The sequence below is a fragment of the Ailuropoda melanoleuca genome, chromosome 1, assembly GCF_002007445.2.
Source record: "Ailuropoda melanoleuca isolate Jingjing chromosome 1, ASM200744v2, whole genome shotgun sequence".
Taxonomy (NCBI): Eukaryota; Metazoa; Chordata; class Mammalia; order Carnivora; family Ursidae; genus Ailuropoda; species Ailuropoda melanoleuca.
Genome location: NC_048218.1, coordinates 57,946,609 through 57,968,064, shown reverse-complemented (window position 1 = coordinate 57,968,064; position 21,456 = coordinate 57,946,609). Strand labels below are relative to the sequence as shown.

The window sequence follows — 21,456 nt, the reverse complement described above, 5'->3', positions numbered from 1 at the left end:
AATGAAGATGGAGAAAAGAATTAGTTTCTGTTCATTGCATTTGCAATCTAAAGTCAATTGGGAAGGTTCAAATTTGAGGAGAATGTGTATCTTGATATTTACGTATGTATTTACTTATTTTTCAAAACCAGCGTAGCTTTATTGGCTCAGACAGTGGACGCTCTCATTGTCCAGCCCACCCCACGCTTCCTGCCAAAACACCTACCTGTATCTTGATATTTAGATAAATGCTTTAAAACTTCAGTTGGACCTTGCTAATTATGTCATTTTAACTTCCCTTTTCTCATCATTTCCCATCTCTACCTGCTAATTTTTGCCTTTTGTTTCATGATGAAAATTGAAACAGTTCAGGATAATGTTGTTCATCTTTTCTTTTCAGTGAAGATGTTTTAGATGTACTTGTATTTGCCGCACAGTTAGCTGCTAATAGTCTCTGTCTTCAACTTTTAGACAAGAAACTGAAGTGAAATTCTAAATGTGTGGAAGAGTCCTCCAGGGTCCAGAAATATGTACTTTCATTAAGATTATAAAAAGACCACTGAATTTGACAAAGTCACTTTATATTCTAATTAAACAATTTAAAAATCTAAAAATGGAAAAACTCAAGCGCGCAGAGACTTCATGGGAAATAAAATGTTTATAAAAATAAACTGAACTTTCAAAATTAACTGAGTCTTGGTGATACTGAAATTTTGTCAATAGTGCCAATTATTCTTTGTATAGGTGCTTATTGGAAATGGAAGGTTTGTGATTGTGTGAATGTAAACATTATGAAATCAAACTTTGTGTTCCTCAAATCTAAATTCATCTTTAGAAACTATAATCTCAGTGAAGCTATACAATCATCTTGCCTTACTTCTTTGTGTCAAACTGAAAAAAGTCAGAAAATAATTCTTTAAAATAACCTCTTTCCACATAGACAATAGTTCCATTGATTGTCAACTAACATATTTAGACTATCCTTCTAACAGATTTTCACTTTATTGTCCCTGGCTTGTTTTTATTTGCTTCACAATCTGGAACTTTTCTGGTTTAAGTCTCAGTGGGTAACAGACTGAAAATATTGCTTGATCTTTTCTTTTTTCCCAAGGTGGTTCTGTTCTTCATCTTAAATCAGTTCAATCACTTCGGGGGTTGGTGGGGATAGGTGGTGGTGGCAAATAGGCAAAATGTGAAAGGTAGAATTTTGTGAATTATTGAAATTGGATAATGGGTACAAGAGAATTCCTTCATTGTATGCTATTTTTGTATGCTTGAAAATTTTCATAATATATTTTTTAGATGCAGTCAGAAAAAGTCAGAAAAATAAAACAAATTAGCCCAACCAACAATGGGTTTGTTGCCCAGTTAGAACTAGATATATATTCAGGAATTTCAGGATACAGACTATAAAATTGACCTTATCTCAACAGGTTATAATTTATTTTATTTAGTATGGTCAGTCCAGGCTTTAAGCACTTTGAATTATTACCTGAAAGGCAAAAGCTCGGATCTGAAACCACCAAGGGAGCCTACTATCACTTCCCCTTAATTCTGACGTTTCATCCATTGTCAAATGTCTAGTCTGTTTTGTTTCTCTTCTTGTTAAAGCCATTTGTGGCTGTTCCTTGCCATACTAACAAGAATACTTGAGTCACATTCAAAGGTTTTCCATTTTGTTGCTTTTTTCCCTTCAGTTTACCTAATTACTGCCTTAAGTCAAACGTGTTGTAATGTGCCGATCTGTTACAGTAGAAAGAGCACTGGATTGGGAGTCCAGAGTTTTTAGTCCCAGCTTTCCATGAACTGGCTTGATGACTCTGGGTAATTATTTCACTTTTTAAAATCTTCTAATTGAATTTCTCTTTATTTTGTCATTTGGGGACTTTTAACCATTCAAAACTACTTTTTTTAAAAAAAATGCCTTTCCTAGATTAAGGCCCTGACACTTTGTTATTTGCCTGTCTGACTTAAATGCATCCTGGTGGTCACATCCTTTCAAGTCTTCATCTTATATGTTTATATTCCCAAAACAACGTCCGTTGACTTTTTTGATTGAATTTTTTTCAAATAGATACTTTTTTAAGAACAGTTTTAGATTTATAGAAAACAAATGAGAACATAGTACAGAGTTCTCATATATCCCATACCAAGGTTTTATTAATATTTTGCATTAGTATGGTATATTTGCCACAATTAATGAACCAGTGTTTACATTATTATTAAGTGAAGTCCATGTTTTATTCGGATTTCCTTATTTTTTACTTAATGTCGTTTTCTGGTCTAGGATCCCATTCAGGATACCACATTACATTTGAAGACTTTATATATTTCAAACAGTTTTTGGTTTACAGTAAAATTGACAAGAAGGTACAGAGATTCCCCATATACCCCTTCCCCACAAATGCATGGCCTCTGCCATTATCATCACTCACCAGAATAGTATTTTTTTTTTTTTTTTACCAAGGATGAACTTTCACGGACACATTATAATTACCCAAAGTCCACTTTTTACTTTAGGGTTCACTCTTGGTGGTGTTCTATGGGTTTGGACAAATGTACAATGTTATATATTCCTCATCATAATATAATGCGGAGTATTTTCACTGCCCTAAAAATCCTTTTTTAGAATGATGGTGTTCAGTAGGGTAAGAACAGGGAATCCTGAAAGTGCAATATTTGAGAGCTACTTCATTCAGTTTAGAACGTTAAATAAGAAATTGACACTCGGGTAAAGTAGAAAGAAACACAAAACACAAGCCAAGATTTATTAAATGCTTACTATGTGCCTGGCATTGAGCTTATTGAATTTAGCCTCCAAGGGTTTGTATTTAGAACTAGTCTGCTGGATAAATCCTGGTTTAGTGTACTAGTTATGGGACCTCGGACCTCACTTTTTTCATCTATAAAAGGGATAGTAATAGTACTTACTTATAGGGTTTTGTGTTTACTAAATGAGATAATATATATGAAGAATGTTTAACATAGTGTTCATTATGTGGTAAAATGCTTGATAAATGTTACTTATTACCAATATTTGGGTTATTTAATTTAATCATTAGAAAAACCTTGTGCTATAGGTACTTTTATTTCCCCCAATTTAAAGAAGAGGGAAAAAGGCTTAATAAAATTAAGGGCTTTGTCTAAAGTAGTAGGGATTTGAACTTAAGCAGTCAGAATCTAGAACCCACATGCCTTTAATTATTATGCTCTATTTCCTCCTAATAAGCAAGAAACAGATACAGGGGACTGTAAGGGCTTAAAGAATTGAGTCTTTAAGTGTAGTTTTGAGAGTCTGAAGTATCCAAGTAATTAATCAGGTGTTCTTTCAGAGTTGGTTGGGTGAAATGGTGATCTTGTTTTAACAGCCCACCCAATTTAGACATGGCTATTTTTCTAATATTATTTTGTGGGATTTTTTTTTTGGATGAGTAGGTAATTACTAAGATATTTTATAACTATAAAAATAATATATGTACTACACAGAAAGCTTTGAAAATATAGAAATGTGTATAGAAAACAGTGGATGATTTCAGTACTCAGAGACAACAGCTTTTTAAAAAAGATTATTTGTACTTTTTACTATTTTAATTTTTTCCCCAGCTTTATAAGTTATGATTGACAATAAGAATTATTTATATTTAGGTTGTAGAACATGATTTTTTTAAAAAGAGGTACAATATGATGATTTAATACATGTATATATTGTTAAATGATAACCATAATCAAGGTAATTAACATACCTATCACCTCACATAGTTACCTTTTCTTTTTTCCTTTGTGGTGAGAAACTTAAGATGTACTTTCTTACTAAATTAGAAATATACAATACAGTATTATTAACTTTAATCAGTATTCTGTACATTCTGTCCCCAGAACTTATTCATCTTATAATGTCATTTAGGAAGAAATATATTGATTACTGAGGAAATTTATTGTATTACTGAAAAATATAAAATTACACTCTAAATTTTATTTGACAGTCATTCTCCATCCTGAGCAACCAGACTAGCTATTGTAAGTTTTCATATAGGTGTATATTTGTTAATTCACTGTTTTTTTCATAAAAAGGTATTTTCTAGGAACGTGTGACAAAAGTTTTACAAAAACATTTGGCTGCAACACTAGAACCATTAGTGTTAAGAATGGGATTATATCTGTAGTGCACTTTGGGCCTAAGTAAGTAGTTTAATAATATGTATTATCATTAGATTTAACTTTCTTAGTATAAAACATTCTTTTTGTTAGTTCTAGCTGGGACTGTTTTTTTTTTTTTTTTTTTTTTTTTTTTTTTTTTTTTTTAGCAATTGGGTAACCAGCCTTGATGGAATGGTAGGTGAAGGTTCAATTTGGAACTTACTACATGCAAGATCTTATATGAATTATTTACTCTCTTTGAAGCTCAATTTATTACTGTATAATATTAGGATAATATCTAAATACTTCATAGGGTAGCAGTGAAAATTAAATTCAATAGTTGATGTGAAGAATTGTTTTAAGCTGTTACATGGTAACCAAATAAATATAAATTGTTCATGTGAATCATTGCTAGTTAGAAGAGATCCATAATAAAAAAAAATTGAGAACCTCTGGTTTAGGAATAAAAAGAGGAAATGGATTATCATTTAATGAATTTTCACTACAGGTCAAACACTTTATATCTGTTTTTATTGAATATTTTTGTTCAATTTTTCCTAATGAAGAAACTGAAATACAAGGAAAATGAGTGAATTATTTCAGGTCAGAACTAGTCAACGTGGAAGCTTGATTCAAACCCAGGCTTGTTTGACTTTAAAACCCATGTTCTTTCTACCCAAACACTCTGCTGTCTGTACACTTAGAGATGGAATGTACCATTCATGAATAATTAAGAGAAAGATGAAAAGCTAATCTTTCAGGTTCTCATTAAGATACAGTGATGCCTTACATGTATTATTCCCTCCTTTACTTTCTCTAAATATTTCAAAATGATTTGCTTATTTTTTCTTTATAACAGCACTATGAGTTGGGTAGAAAACTGTGAGATTTCATATGTGATTAAGTATATCACCAGCTGATTTTTCTCTACCTCAGGTCACTTACCTGAAAAAAAAAAGTCATGAAGAACATTAGTGGTTTATAATGCATTTCACAAATGAATAAAATATTTTACAAAAGATGAAAATTCTTAATTTTAGTGAAGCAAATGGTATATTTCATGTCTTTTCATTGATTTTTTGTAATACCTAGGCAGTCATGATTTCAAATTCACAGATGAGAATTGCCTGCTTTATACAGAAAATATCCCCAAGAAAATCAACATTTAAACATTCCTTGTCCTCTGGGGAGGGTTTGAGAAATGGAAAGTTCCATGTAGTTTGAGTAATCAAAGTGATGGTAGGTTACACAGAAGAGTTAAGTAAAGGGGTAGGATCATAGAAACCGAATTGCATTCAACTTCTTTCTAAATCAGCTTTTCATAGTGTAGCTTATTTTGTTTCAAGTGCATTCTCTTGTAAAGAACATTAGGCATATTCATAGTCTAATATAAATATAGAAACACATTTCAAAATCCAAGTAGAAATTACTTTTGGATTATCAATACCTTATGTTACATCTGTTTATACAAATAACCAAGGGTTATTGAATTTTCAAAAGCTCTGGAGAGTGTTACCCTTACTGCAAAGGTATAATGGAGTATGTATAAAAACAATAGCATGTTTTGCAATGCATGTGCAGTTAATTGATCATTTCTGTCAGTAATGGAGTTGCCCGAATTTTTACAAACAATAAACAGCAAGTTATGGTGGCACCCTATGTACATTTATTCAACATTTATTTAATTATTGAGCACTTAATATATTCAAAGCATTCTGTTTTGCACTTTATTAAGATATAAGGATGTCTACAACATAACTTTGCCTCCAGGAAACTTGAAATTTTATAGAACAGATAAGCATGTAAACAACTAACTCTGTTTGCCCTAATAAATACTCTTGATTTTGTACAATTAATCTCTTTCTTTCCTGGGGAAGAAAACTAACTTTTTATCACGTGTTCGTTATGTATAGAGACTGTACTCAAGAATTAATACATTCAGTGGGCTTTGAGTAATGCCTTCCACTTTGTAGGTGCTCAACAAATACTGTTATTCTTATCAGTCTAATATAATCATCAAAACAATTCTTTGAGATAGCTATTCTTTTTTTTTTTTTAAAGATTTTTTATTTATTTATTTGACAGAGATAGAGACAGCCAGCGAGAGAGGGAACACAAGCAGAGGGAGTGGGAGAGGAAGAAGCAGGCTCATAGCGGAGGAGCCTGATGTGGGCCTCGATCCCATAACGCCGGGATCACGCCCTGAGCCGAAGGCAGATGCCCAACCGCTGGGCCACCCAGGCGCCCCTATGAGATAGCTATTTTTATTCTCATTTTATAGATGAACTATACAAAGACATGGATAAGTAACTTGCTTAAGGATACATATCCAGTATTTTTCAGATCTGACTCCAGTGCCCGTCCTGTTGAACATTGGTCTCAAAAATAGTGGGCATGTGCCCTAGGAAATATGCAAGGGGACATATTAGGGTTTGAGAAGATATAAAAATTTTTATGGGTATTTTTACTTAACAAAACAAAGGTTAATGTTTACTAATGTTTAGTTAAAGTTTACTAATGTTTAGTGTGTAAGTTGTTGCTGGCAATGTCAAAGTATCATTCACATGCATTGTATGTTATATAAAGCATCCTGAAGGGAGAATGGAAGTTGATTTGAGGGTACTGTATTTTATTTGTGCCTTGTTATGAGAAGTCACAGACTAAACTATCCAGCTTTAACTAAACTAACTCTTACAAAACACAACTGACTAAAAAAAAAATAAAGATGGAATTATAGTCAAACATATTTGAACAAGAATTTCTGTAATACATGTTATGAACATGTTGTCAGCTATATTATGAAGTAAAGACAATGATGATTTAATCATATTTGACAATAAGTCAGCCAAAAATAACGATCAAGAAGTCTACTTGAAATGTGGATTTATATTCACTCTCATTAAGGATGAACCTCACCCTTAGTGTATAATGTACCTTGAGCCAAAGTGGCTGAAGTAATCCATAAAAAATAAGGGGCAACAAACTATATCACATTAATTTGTCAGCAAATGCTGTTAGAAGATCATCTGTGGAACATAAGATCTAGGAAGATCGGTAGGGGAAGAAAGGGATAAAGAAAGGGGGGGTAATCAGAAGGGGGAATGAAGCATGAGAGACTATGGACTCTGAGAAACAAACTGAGGGCTTCAGAGGGGAGGGGGGTGGGGGAATGGGATAGGCTGGTGATGGGTAGTAAGGAGGGCACGTATTGCATGGTGCACTGGGTGTTATACGCAACTAATGAATCATCGAACTTTACATAAAAAACCAGGGATGTACTGTATGGTGACTAACATAATATAAAAAAACATTTAAAAAAAAGAAGATGCATAGAAAACAATGCTGAAGATTTTAAAAAGTAAATCTTTAAACAAGACTTACTGAAATGAAACTTACTTAAATGAAAGTACCGGTATTTCTAATATTTCAACCAATGGTATTTGTTAGGCTGTATTTCGCTAATACAAAGAACTACATTTTTCTGAATCACTAGAAGGTTTACTGGGGGAAATACCTGTTAGACATCAAAATACTCTTTAAGTAAAGTAATGCATTCTGAAAAAAACCATGTTAACATAGTTTTGTAGCATTGGAGTGGTTGGCTTGGGTAAAATGGAAAAGATTTCTGGTTAAGATTAGAGAGGTACTTCTACACATGAGATTCATTTGCTTATCATTTATGAGCAAGCTATTTTAGCAAATCAGTTAAAGTCAAAAGTATGCACAAGTGCTGTAGGATGTCATTGATGTGGTTAAATTCTTTTTAACAAACACTTTACAATCTCGTAGAAAACACAGAATCAAATATGGAAGATCCTTAAAAATTTAGTAGAAGTTTTACAATACTTTGTAATAGGACAGAGAATAGCCGTGAATGGAGTTTCACTGGTTATTCAGTGGCAGAGTATTGGGAAGCAATATGAAGTCTATGACAGTTATGCATTTTTCATTTACAGAATGACAAGAGTTCTAATTTTGCTGACCTTTTCTGTCGGACAGGTGGCTGACTATACTTTGCTCTCTAACATACATTTTTGGAAAAAAAGAAACATACTTGATCGCTTTTGGGGAGAACATCTTCATATTGAATGTTTGTAGTTATTTTCATTATAATGTAATTTTGTTGCTAAAACCAATGCAATTGTAAAACTCTAGTTTGTGCATAATTGAAAAACTGTATAAAAACAGTATCTGAATACTTTTTAAAGCTTGGAATAGAATTTTATAACTTGTTTTAAATCATCCAAATGAAACCTTTAAATAGGTTTTAAAATTATTTTGTTAAAAAATTAAAAAAATACTACATATACCTTTTAGTTTATAAGAACAACTGACATCTGGAAAGATGAAAATTTACTAGACAAAGTTCAAGAAAATCTTTTACGGGGGCGCCTGGGTGGCACAGCGGTTAAGCGTCTGCCTTCGGCTCAGGGCGTGATCCCGGCGTTGTGGGATCGAGCCCCACATCAGGCTCCTCTGCTATGAGCCTGTTTCTTCCTCTCCCACTCCCCCTGCTTGTGTTCCCTCTCTCGCTGGCTGTCTCTATCTCTGTCGAATAAATAAATAAAATCTTTAAAAAAAAAAAAAAGAAAAGAAAATCTTTTACGTAATTGGTGGTTGGGATTGCAAATTGAGTGTTGTGACTTAATAAGTGCAGCCAATGATGCTCTACTTCCATTTGTAACTAGTATTTTGTGAGGCTTTTCTCCCACCATGATGGCCATTACAGCAGGTATCACAATAACCTGGACGTATAACCAAATTTTCAAATGACTATTTTACAAAGTGTAAAACCAAGCCAAGATATAAAGAATGGTAAATATTTAACCAAATTACTATAAAATTTTTTTAGTGGGGGCAAAAATTTTTTAAAATTGCTAATAAATCCAACAAAATTAAAACATTTAAAAATATCATTTATTTCTTCTTTTCTCATCCTTTAAAGTGGCTGTTCATATGTTCTGTAACGTATGTAACATGGTAGTCTATGTCTATAACTTATAAATAATTATATATATTGAGGTGTGGGCTTGTACTAACTAGCGCCCAATCAGAAAAACAGAAGTGTCTCAAAATAGAGGGACCTTAACCCAAAGAATTGGTTGCAAATGTGTTGGAAAATATGGTGGAAAGGAAAGAAGGTGGCAGTGATACTTAGCAACGAATATCTGTGGAAAGCAAGGGCAAGTTTTGTTATCCAGAGCTGATAAGCACAGTGCTGCTGAGGCAGCTGGAGCACCGCTGCTGTAGCTGTTGGAATCACCATTGCCACTGCTTTGCAGGAAGCCAGGCACCCGCACTCCTACCGCCCTGGCAAGAGCCCAGTTGCCCACAGTTCCACCAATGCTGTTGTACTTGCCAGGGCTGTTAGAGCTTTGCTGCTGTTCTGCAACTGCAGTACCATTGCTGCCATCAGCAGTCCTAAGAGCCAGATCCCAAGAGCTCTGAGCTGCAGAGGCTGCTGAAGCACCATTGCCGAGATTGCTAGTTCCAAAAGCAGAAGGAGGAAAAAAAAAATCTCTTTGATCTTTTGCCAGTGCTTCTCATTCTGGCAAAGCAATGTGGGAAATGTGGTTTTCAGGTTTCACCACAGAAGAGTATGGAACGGGTGGGAATGGAGTTGAGAACCAACGGATAGATAAATGATCTTTGTAGACTTCAAAATATTTTTAATGATGGAAGATATAATTTTTAAAAATTGGAACATCCGTTGCTCTAGAGTATAGCAGTAGTAAACTACATCTTCAAATTTTATTAACTTGTTTTAGAAGATGGATTCTGGTTTGTTATCTAAAGCTAGGGTTGTTACTCAGGAAGTAAACACTGGCACTGTATCATTTATTTACAGCCAGTATCTGTTTTGATTAGTTACAGTGACATTTCTTATTGGTCTATGCCCATGACTTGTCAGCTATAAATATTTTGTATATCACCCACAACTTTGTAAAATCTGCTCTGATTTATTATTTCTTTATAATTATTAATTTAACTTTTAAAACAATAGTAACAGTGAAGATGTAGCACCTGGAAGACTTCAGAATTTGCTTCATTTATAATACCTAATATTTCATAATATCTACTATTTTATTGTAAAATACATTTTAATATCTGATTAAACTGCTAAAGCACAAATTAATTATTTAATGGCACACTGAATTAATGCATTTATTGGTGGAGAGAGTTTAGGTGAAGCTGAATTATTTTAGGCAAAAACCACATGAATTTTATTAAAATATTAGAGTGGTTTTCAGTTTATTTCAATTGCAGACTTCTAGATATGACATCATAAGAAGTGTGTATTGGAGTCCCAGACCATTAAATTTCTAAAATGAACTCCATAATGATGATTCATTTCTTTCATAGCTCTTTTCATAATTAATACAGATTTAATTATGGGCAGTGTTCTTCTCTTATTGATTACTAATAAAACTATTTCCTCAACTGGTGAGACACTTCTTTTATGTTCATATTTTACATAGGGTTAACAGATGTTGGGAGTATTATTTGTGTTGCGAAAGGTTCCGTTATTACATTTTAAGTAGCATAATGTCATCAGTTTGAAACAGCATAGGACATTTTACTTAATTTAGTGATAAGTCTAAATTTATGGATGTTCAACATGAAATAGAATTTTTTGATAATTTAATAATTTTGAAATACCTGATATAATTATTAAAACAAAATATAATTCATTTCAATATTTCTATTTCATAAGAATCCTGTAAAACATTATACATTCTATTCTATCTATATATCTACGTACTCTGATTAATGAGATATTTCTGTATTTGTTCTTCATAGAAATGAAAAAGATGGATATTTTAAGGAGATTCTTTTCCAAAAACTTGATGTGTCATTATATGTTTAAAAGGTTATGGTTGTAAACCTATGCGTTATTGGGGCTAAATGAGCTTTCTTAAATAAAAATTAGAGATACTGTTTCTACCCATTTTGAATCATCCCTATGGCCTGTTACCTCAGAGGAGTTAGCAGGCTGTTATCATGCTGACTCTATTATTAATAACTGGCTTCAATATTACTGGACAGATTGTTATTAATGTTTCCAACTCTTTAATCAAACTAGTTCATGGTATGTTTCTTCGTCACTTTAGAAGGTTGTTTATATGCTGCTTTTCTTCATTATCCTTTCTTTAAAGGATAACTTTGAGATAGTTAATATGATTATTCTCAAATATATGTGAAATAACGTATTGAAATTATCTGGGGAATCCATATGCTCTCAAACCTGTTTCCTATCATTAGTCTTTTTTCAAAATTTCTTCCTAATCTCACCAGTTTATTATTCTAGAAAATTTTTACAGTAGTTTTGTCAAGCCCCTTCCTCTATCCCTCCCTGATTCCATTTGGATTGATTTTAGGCCTGACTTGTACCACCCGATTAGCTATGAGACTTTGGGCCTCAGTGTCCTCATCTATAAATGAAAACATTAATATTATCTTTCTTACAAGGCTGTTGGGAGGATTAAATGACAGTGTATGTGGCACTAAGCACAGTTCCTGACACAGCTAGTAGTGGTAACTTTTAAGACTGAATCTTTACAAATAGTAGCAGCTTTTGTAGATAGGAAGAATATGGAGACTGAGTTTCACATATAGAATCACCAAGCAGGACAATGGGGATCTTACCAATCTGTTGGACGAATAACAGCCGTAGCAATTAAGATGCCTCTTCTATGTATCTTCTATGTGACTTTTATTTTTCCTATAGAATACACTCGATAGGGGCACCTGGGTGGCACAGCGGTTAAGCGTCTGCCTTCGGCGCAGGGCGTGATCCCGGTGTTCTGGGATCGAGCCCCACGTCAGGCTCTTCTGCTATGAGCCTGCTTCTTCCTCTCCCACTCCCCCTGCTTGTGTTCCCTCTCTCGCTGGCTGTCTCTATCTCTGTCAAATAGATAAATAAAATCTTTAAAAAAAAAAAAAAGAATACACTCGATAGTTTCTGTTTCTTTTTCCTTGGGTATTGAATATAGCCTGTACATATGAATAAATTATTTTGTAAGTGTTGAAACTTTAAAGACAGTTGCCAGCACTGTCCTAGATTGTTTAGGAGAGAGGATTGAGTAGGGAGCAGGAAGAGTTCATGTAGTATACATGTCTAATACATTTTTCTAGAGCCAGGGAGATATTACGAATGACATTTTTATGTTTTTTAATCCTTTGATTCAAAATTTATTGTGTCATGAAAGTACTCTCTTCCCTATGTTTCTGAAGATATTCATATCATTTAAGATCAGTTTATGGAGGTAGTAACAACAATGAAATTACAACAAAATTGTAATTCAGACATTAATCTATGTTTCTTCTCCATATGACCATATTTCTCCTGTATATTTGTGGAAAAGGGTGATTGACTAATATCCATATCTGAATAATTCTGTGTTAAATATGCTTTTGACTTTTGCTATTCATCATTCACCATTTATTGGCCACTATTCACAGTGCCACTGGTCACTCCTTGGACTCCCGTCTCTTCCATTAAGAGGCTTCTATGTTTATAAGAGCTACATATGGGTGATTTTATGGCATACCTTCATTTTTCCGTCCTTGTACTCCTCATTACACTACTAAACAAAGCTGTACAACATATCAAGCCTTCCAGAAGGTTTTAAGAGAAGACTTGCATCGAAAAAATGTAAATGTCTTATAAGTTAATATTAGGTATCACTCTCTTAAAAAAAAATCTTTTGGCCACCTTGATATTGGGAATTTCTCACTGCCCACCTTTCTTTCTTGTCATTCTCCTTTTTTCCTCCTCCTCTCTTATCTCTATGCTCCCCTACCTTCAAATTGTTACTAATTTCTTATGCAGCACACTTTGACCCCACAGGAAGAATTATTCAGGTCCCACTTTCTGAACCTAACCAGCTTACCAAGGTATTTTTCTTCAAAGGGGACAGTTCTGGGGCGCCTGGGTGGCACAGCGGTTAAGCGTCTGCCTTTGGCTCAGGGCGTGATCCCGGCGTTGTGGGATCGAGCCCCACATCGGGCTCTTCTGCTATGAGCCTGCTTCTTCCTCTCCCACTCCCCCTGCTTGTGTTCCCTCTCTCGCTGGCTGTCTCTATCTCTGTCGAATAAATAAATAAAATCTTTGTTTTTTAAAGATTTTATTTATTTATTCATCTTTTTTTAAAAGATTTTATTTATATTCATCTTTTTTTAAAGATTTTATTTTATTCATCTTTTTTTAAAGATTTTATTTATTCATCTTTTTTTATTTTATTTTATTTATTTATTTATTTATTTTTTAAAAGATTTTATTTATTTATTCGACAGAGATAGAGACAGTCAGCGAGAGAGGGAACACAAGCAGGGGGAGTGGGAGAGGAAGAAGCAGGCTCATAGCGGAAGAGCCCGATGTGGGGCTCGATCCCACAACACCGGGATCACGCCCTGAGCCAAAGGCAGACGCTTAACAGCTGTGCCACCCAGGCGCCCCATAAATAAATAAAATCTTAAAAAAAAAAAAACAAAGGGGACAGTTCTCCTATGGTGAATTTTAGGGCCAACTTCCAACTTGAACACTTTTGCAATAGAAGCGAAAGAAATAACGGGTACATGAAATGTGAAGGCAAACTGAATTTTCTTATCAGAGATAATCCAAATTAAAATTCTGCTAGCTATAGGGCAATACTTCCCCCCGCCCAACATTTTATTATGAAATTTTTCATACATAGAAAAAAGTTGAAGAGTATTACTTTTTGGTCTGTTAAAACCATTTTAGTTCTTCACAAGATCTTAAAGTAAGAATATGCTTTATATGTAATTTTAAAAAATTTAAATGCTATTTAGAGGTTTATATCTTCCTTAAAACTCAAATTTATTAAAGTTTTTAATTAACCAAGTTTTATAAATTCCATGTATTATTGCTTCTTTCATTCATTCCTTTCATTCCTTTATTCATTCATTTAAGAAAACTCTATTGAGCTTTAACTATGTTTCAGGTATTCTTCCAGATAGTAGGCTGTCATAGCTTAATAAATAGAGCCCCTGTTCTAGTGGGTCCCTCAGACCAGTGGTAATGGGAGGCATATTAAAGGACAGACGACTATAGATAGTACTGCAAAGGGCATATAAATGTACTCCCAGTGATGTAGTTTTCATGTAATGTTTTTGTGTTATTGTTTATAACTTAAATATTTGTTGACTAGAATTGAAATGCATCTCTTCCCATGTAAGGATCATACTACTGGCCTACACTTGGTAAACTATGATTTATCTACAATCTTTTCTAGTTTTCCTTGGGACTAATGGGATACAATTTTAAAACAACCCAAATTAAGGATATTATCTAATTATGCCACATAGAATTGACTTTATGACAAAGTCAGTACTTAGTATAGCACTTACTCATTTTGATCCATTAACCCCAGTCTTTGCTTTTCCACCCATGTACTAGGGCTAAAACTCCTGTTCTGTCCTTCATTGCAGCATGACTTTTTTTTTTTTTTTTTAACTACTCCGCTTTTTTCTTTTGGGAATGTTCTTATGAACAATCTTAAACTATTTCAACATTTTCTTCTGTTTAGCCTCACATGATATAAAAATATTAATGATGCCTGAAAAAGGACTTGGCAAACTTATATTTGAGATAGTGGTAAATGCTTTTGAAATTGGTTGACTTTTTTTCTTTCCAAATTAAAAAAAAAAAAAAAGATTCACCCTTCGTGTACTTTTGGAAGTATTCATTTGACAGAGTACTCTATAACTCTAAAATTAGTGACATTTTATGTTCCATGTTAATAGCTATCACTGATTTCCACAATCATTTAAGATTTTTATGTACTGTGTATTTGTAGAAGACACTTTACTAGGCACATTGGGGGCAATGGATAAAGTGGGCTCAATTGGTCTATAAACCACACTGCTAGAGAATAAACTATTTGTCTCCAATCTAACCTCAGTACCTCCCCCTGCTCCACATTTGTCTCCGGTCTAACCTCAGGACATCCCCCTACTCCTTGCGCTCATGCACATACACATCTTTCATAAGCCACATATTGAATTTAGGTATTATATTTATTTTGTTGGATTTCATTTTTAGCTTTCTGAGGGAGAAGCACAGAGTTTAAGGCACTGCATTACATGGCATATCACATTATGGAGTGGCAAGATTATTTGCTTACACCAATATTGTTTACATGCATGTCTACCACCAACCTGTGGAGTCTTCAAAAGCATGAACTATGTCATATGTTTTATCTTCTCTTTTCCCCCCGAAGTATTGCGAATGGCACATAATGGGCACACAATCCATGTTTAGTTAATGCACAAAGATCAGAGCAAGGGCAAATTCTTTCTTGCAGAATGAGTCATTAGTATCAACGTGTTCAGAATATATCTCTAAATAATTCAAAGTTAAAACCAAGTGTATAAAATCAAATGATGGTATTATTCAGCATCTCTTACAAATCATTTATAATTGAATCCTTGCTTTTTCCATGCTTTTCTCAGGCTATTGGGAAACAGGATATTTTTTATTTGATTTGATTTATTATTTATTTAGTTCTTTAAACAATTATTTGCATTAGTATTAGATACTCGATACTTGAACTAAGGAACCTTTAAGGACTATGTAGGTGTTTTTTTAAAATTTTGTTTGTATTTTTAAACACAGGGCATTTAAACAAATAATCTATGGGAACTATATATTATGCAAGTAGGCTTTATACATTGATAGCTCTATTGATTATAGGTTGTTTTTGAGTTCAAGCAAATGGAAGCACATATTTATGGAAATTTGGAAACAAAGGTGATTGAATGGAGTATGTAAACTTTTAAATAGAGTTGCTAGATTCTTACACTAAGTGTATTGAGAACTCTGTAAATTAGAAGAGCAAATTTGCACTATACCGTATTAGTAAGTGAGGTATGAGAAGTCGTCAGGATGTGTTCGGTTTGACTCGTAAGCACAGAATCTTATGGATAGATGGGGCCTTATCTGTCATTAGATACTGGGAGAGAATAGGGTGCAGGGATTAAGCACATGAGCTCTAAGCCACAGGCTGGGTTCAAATCCTATTACTGCTGTGCTGTGTGACCTCAAGCAAATCATTTAACCTCTCTGTTTCTTTACCTTGGAGTGCCACTAAAAATAATCTCTACTTCATAGGGTCACTAGGATTTAATGAGTTAATGAAAAGTACTTTGAAGAGGGCCTGGCAATAGTAAGCACCTAAACATTAGCTATCATCATAATAATTATTATGTTATCCACTTAAGTTCTTTCCTTTTAAATTTAATTTTATTATTTTTTTATGTGAAGAAATGGAAACTGAGGATGGTTACATGGCTTGTGCAGGGTATACAAACTACTTGTGGCAATGCTTTGACCAAAACCAGCTTTTAACTCCCACTAGGATCTTTCTGCTGGATGAAATTGCCCCATGTCATATCAACATACAAAACCACTTAATTTAATAACTATAACTTCCGGAGTCTGATGGCCAATTAGGATTATTGTTTCTGGTAGTCAATTAGGATTATTGTTTCAATACATGGGTCTCCTGTCCCAGCAAGAAGAGTGTATCTTGAACTCTAGAAAGTACCAAGAATGTGTCACTTAGTGAGCTTGGAATCTAGTAAAGTGTGCAGGTACAGAGAAAGCGTTGAGGTGTTATGCATTTTTCACTAAGCCAAAATATTTGTTTTTCTTTTTAAAATTCAGCTAGCTAGTTGTTCTTTAGAAAAGGTGAATAGCTTTCATGGTCTTTTACATTCCTTTTGACTCCTGCTGGTAGAACTCAAATAATGTCTTCTTATTCTCCTTGGGTTAAAACAAAACGAAACAAAACAAAAATACCTAGAACCTTATTTTAAAAATCAGGACATAGTAATATCTAATTCGAATCAGTCTGTCAAACTGTGAGGCTTGTGTGCTTTTTTAAGTGGCATTTTTCTTCAAACATTTGAATAAGGCTTTAGAGAAACAATAGGGCAATAGTAGAAAAACAGAACTGCCAGGCTGAGCAGTAAGGGGCGAGATGCATGCTGGTACCTCAGGCACACTAAGTGTATTTTAGAAAGGTTTTTCTTGAGACGTGTGACCAAAAGCATATTCCTTTTATTTAATTGCATACCCTTTCATGTGTTATCTGTCCCCTCTTTATTAAGCAACCATCCTTGAGACTGGTAAAGCACTATTGCAGCACCTGAGAATTTGGAATTAGTGGTTTATAATGAGAGTAGAGGGTTGGAATTTTGGTTTCCTACTAGAATTTTCCCAGGACATTTTATACAATGTGTGGCTAGACATCATCTTCTCATTTCTATGTTATAGGTTATCTACTCTTGAAACAGCTAAAACAATACTGATCTCTGTTCTGAGCATGACCCAAGATGTAACTGATTTTCTAAAAGATTTTTGTAAGTCAGGTGAAGATATAGTTGATCTGTAAGTTATATATTGAAGTAATTAAGTTATATTTTATTAACTGAAAACTGGCTTTTAAGGGAAGGAATTAATGCTTATATAATACAGTTTTTTTTAATGCAAAGGAACACATTCTAATGTTTGAAATATGGTAAAACACTAAACCATATAAAAGGGATGATTTTAAAATTAATACACTTAATGTACAATTAATTATTGGTGCTCAGATTCAGGGTTTGAATGGGTCAGATGCATTCATAGTTTTCATTTTTATGTAAATTTTCTTTAGAATATTTATCCTCTATTGTGATGTTCCTAAGTCCCATCTAAATGACACACAGCCAAACTGTACGGAAATATTTTAAGGAAGGTGGTTGTCTAGGTAGACAAGCAGAGTCTAGTTTTAAAAAATTGCGGGACAAGAAGAGCTTGAAACTTGTTCTGTTTTCTGGTGTTTGTAATTCCATAGCTGCAAATATATCACTTATGGGAGAGAAAGGCACCTGGAAGTGGGGAAAAGGGGTGGGGATCACGTGATGTGGTGGGGAGTGTAATACCAGCATTATTTTGGTTCTAGCAAATGAAAAAATGGTTAGAGGTATCAGACAAAGAAAAACAGTTTTTTTTTTTTCCTTTTAAGGAAGGTTTATTTAGAAGCATTGATTAATTTTATTTTCCCCTCCTAATAAAAGAACAAGGGGTTTCTGCTATGATTTCAGACCCATATTCTCTGAAATCTTGTCCTGCTTATGACAGAAGCTCCTTACGGGATTTATTTTTGTTGTTGTAACATTATCTACTATATGCATTGCACCTGTTCACACAGAGTACATTGCATTGTGATATTTGTACAGATAGATGCTTCAAATAAGAAACCGATCTGTCTCTTCTAGAGTACTAGTCTATTAGTTACTTAATTAAACTTAATTCTGTTTTTGTCTGCAATTTTGCATATGGTCTTGATTTATTTACTGAGCAATGATTTCTTCTTTGCAGTTATCAGTTTTGTCTGAGATCAGTTTTCCTATTGTATGGAGTCTTTCTTTCAGAGCCTCCTTTAAGACTGCCTCTGACTTTAAAATCATTACTAGGCTTTTGTCAGAGCAGATTTGTTGACACTCTCTCAAATTAAAAAAAAAAATTAAAAGATTGCACAAATAAGCTATGCATTGCACTATTTCCTGCTAATATGCAAAAATGTATTTATGATAATTACATGTACTGTGTGCCAGAACTGAAACAATACATTCCTCATAATGGAGCATAAATAAAGAAGGTGGAGCCAGCTGCTCTTAAACTGTTTATTTGCAAGCAGTAATGATATAGAGAATATACCTTTTTCACTCTGTTAGTCTGGCAATACTGAACCTGTTGCTGCATTAGACGAGTTGCCTTTTGCTGGATAGGGGAAGGAGGGCTGTCTGCTGTCTGGTAGGAGGGCTTTGTCTGTGCCTTTCTCTCTCTGTTTCTTTCTGTTTTTCTTTCTCTCTCCTCCTCTTCTCTCTCTCTCTCTCTCTCTCTCACTCGCTTGCTCTGTCTCTGTCTCTCTTTCCCTCTTTGCCCCCCCTCCCTCTCTCTCTTGCTCTCTCTCTCTCTTCCCGTCTCTGTGGTTTGTAAGGTAGGTTGCAGTGTGTGTATATACACAACATCAAGAGCAGGAAAATGGACTCATTAGGGAGGCAGGCAGTCATTACCACTCACACTGTACTTCCAGGGAGACACCGATTATGAGAAGAGAAACTCAGCGCTGGGGAAGAAGGTAGGGCAGACAACTTTCATAAAAAAAATCCTGCTTCCTAATCCCCCCTCTACCTATCATCTCCTTTAGCCCCCAATGCTTTTATTCTTTCTTCCTTGAATTTTAATTTTCCAGATTTAAGTTTGACAGAGCTGTTGCTAGCTTAAAATTTGGAACATTTATAGGAGGCCTAGCCTCTACTAATTTTCTTCCTACTTATTTAAGGGTGTGCCCTTGTGATTCAGTTTAATTACTTTAAAAATAATTGCAAACAAACCTATTTTTCTCACTAAAGTACCAAATAAATCAGTATCTTTCACTCTTTTATAACAAACCCCTCCGTATGTTTGTTAGTCTCTTTGCTTTTCTTGTCTGTTTATGCAATTCCATCTGTCTGTCTATATATCATGTTGTCCTTATTTATTGCTAACTGGGTTTTGTTAGTTATGTGCCAATGAGTTTCAGCTGCAGTGCCAGTGCGGGTATTACTAAAGTGAGACTCTTGTTCTTTGTTTTACGTTCAAGTTTAAAGTCCATATTTACAGTTTAAATCCTTGAAGCAGGTTGAGTACTTTTTGCCAGCATATTTATTTGATGGCATTGGCTGTGAGGTGAGGGGTAGTCACTGAGGGTGGGTAAGAATCTAGTAATTATTTTTATCATCACACACTCTTCTATATTACATCTGGGGGGTGGATTTTGAAAGGAACAAGGTACTCTTGTTTTGTAACTTTTATTTTGCAGATGGACTTTTGCATTTATAGGGATATCACTGGGATTAGTAAGAATGCAAACTTTCTTAACAAACAGTTTTTATCCTAGCACAGTTTCTTTTTAGTATGTTACTGTTTATTTATGCTTGGGGAGGGAGAGGTGGGGGCTGGCCATCTTTTTATGAAGTGGAAGCTATGAAGTGTATCAGGCCATCTTATGCAACAACTGCAAGTATTCATTTAACATTTCGGGGACTATAAATAATGGATTTGTTTTTTCAAACATAGTTCTGAGGTGCTTTGTTTTTCCTTTATTTTTTTTTTCTTTTTTATGGTGGGAAAAGTTGCATTTCACAGCTAGCTGACATTGTTGAACAGTTTTCCCAGAACAGTGTTCTTCGAAATTCAAAGGAGTAGTTAAATAGGTCCATTTGAAATGGACTCTTAATGGAGTTTTATTTGGATTTGTCGGAAAGTAAAACTGCCATTCATTTGATAAAAATTAAGTCAGATAGTAAGATACGCAGATGTTTTGAGCATATACAGGAGGAATGTAAAAAAATGGTTGCTGATCTATAGAGATCTTTGATAATAACAATCACCTTTTTCGTAATAAATTATTTATTTAATAGAAGTGGCAGACTTTTTTTTTTTAATTCCATTAGGCCTCTCTGACAACACAAAGAGGTCCATAAAGCAATATTCTTAAGCCACCTGGGACGCTAGAGCAGATTCCCAAACATATTCTCAAGGTTCAGACCTAGTAAAATGTTTATTAAAAATCCATTATTCCAAGAGGGTGGTGAACTTTTGCTGCTAAAAGTCTTTTTTTCCCCTTTCTTTTAAAAAATTTATTTGGAGACTTTTAATTTGCCTCTATGGCTTAAAGTGTCTTTTAAGCTGGAAAGGACAGCTTTGACCAAGAACAGAACAAATACTAAGTACACTCAGGTCCTGTCAGAGATTTTTTTCCCTCAAAGATCTAAAGGGAAACTTTTGGGGGGGGGTCTAATGAAAGCGTGTGTTAATGTGGGTACATAGTATATGGTATTTCAAATGTGATTTTCTCCATTTTAAACTCTTGACCCCAAAATTTGTTTTAAAACTAACATGTAAAAAGTGTACATGTCTCATGCACCTGTCATTTTCTATATTAACGTTGTGAGGACTATCTGAAATTCTACCCTTGTTTTCAAAAGAAATTTGATGTATCTCTTGATCAACAATTCTCTGTTTCTGTATACATATACATGTGGGGATATCTATATGCATATATGTGAATGTATGTATATATTCTCACACATGTATAGGTAAAGAAATCACAGATTCTTTGCAGATATGTCATTTTAAAAATTTCATGTTAAGCATATTTATGTTAACGAGAAACAAATAAAAAATGGAGAGGCTTTTAGGAGAAGATGAAAATTTCTTTAAACCTTCTAAAAAGAATAAAAGAAAGTAAAAATTTAGTCATATTTATGGTTGGCTTGATTTTT

At 34.0% G+C, this 21,456-nt stretch overlaps 1 protein-coding gene across 23 annotated transcripts in view; it reads left to right on the top strand.

The window, feature by feature from the left end:
• ZBTB20 (zinc finger and BTB domain containing 20) overlaps positions 1-21,456 on the top strand; it is a 761,796-nt gene that overhangs the window by 24,575 nt on the left and 715,765 nt on the right. For 4 of the 23 annotated variants that reach the window (XM_034658636.1, XM_034659042.1, XM_034659081.1 and 1 more), the window contains exon 1: positions 18,487-19,268. The exons of the other annotated variants lie outside the window; for them this stretch is intronic. The gene's annotated coding sequence lies outside the window, so the exon portion shown is untranslated. Of the gene's footprint in view, positions 1-18,486; positions 19,269-21,456 lie in introns of those variants that run through there. 23 annotated transcript variants of the gene reach the window in all.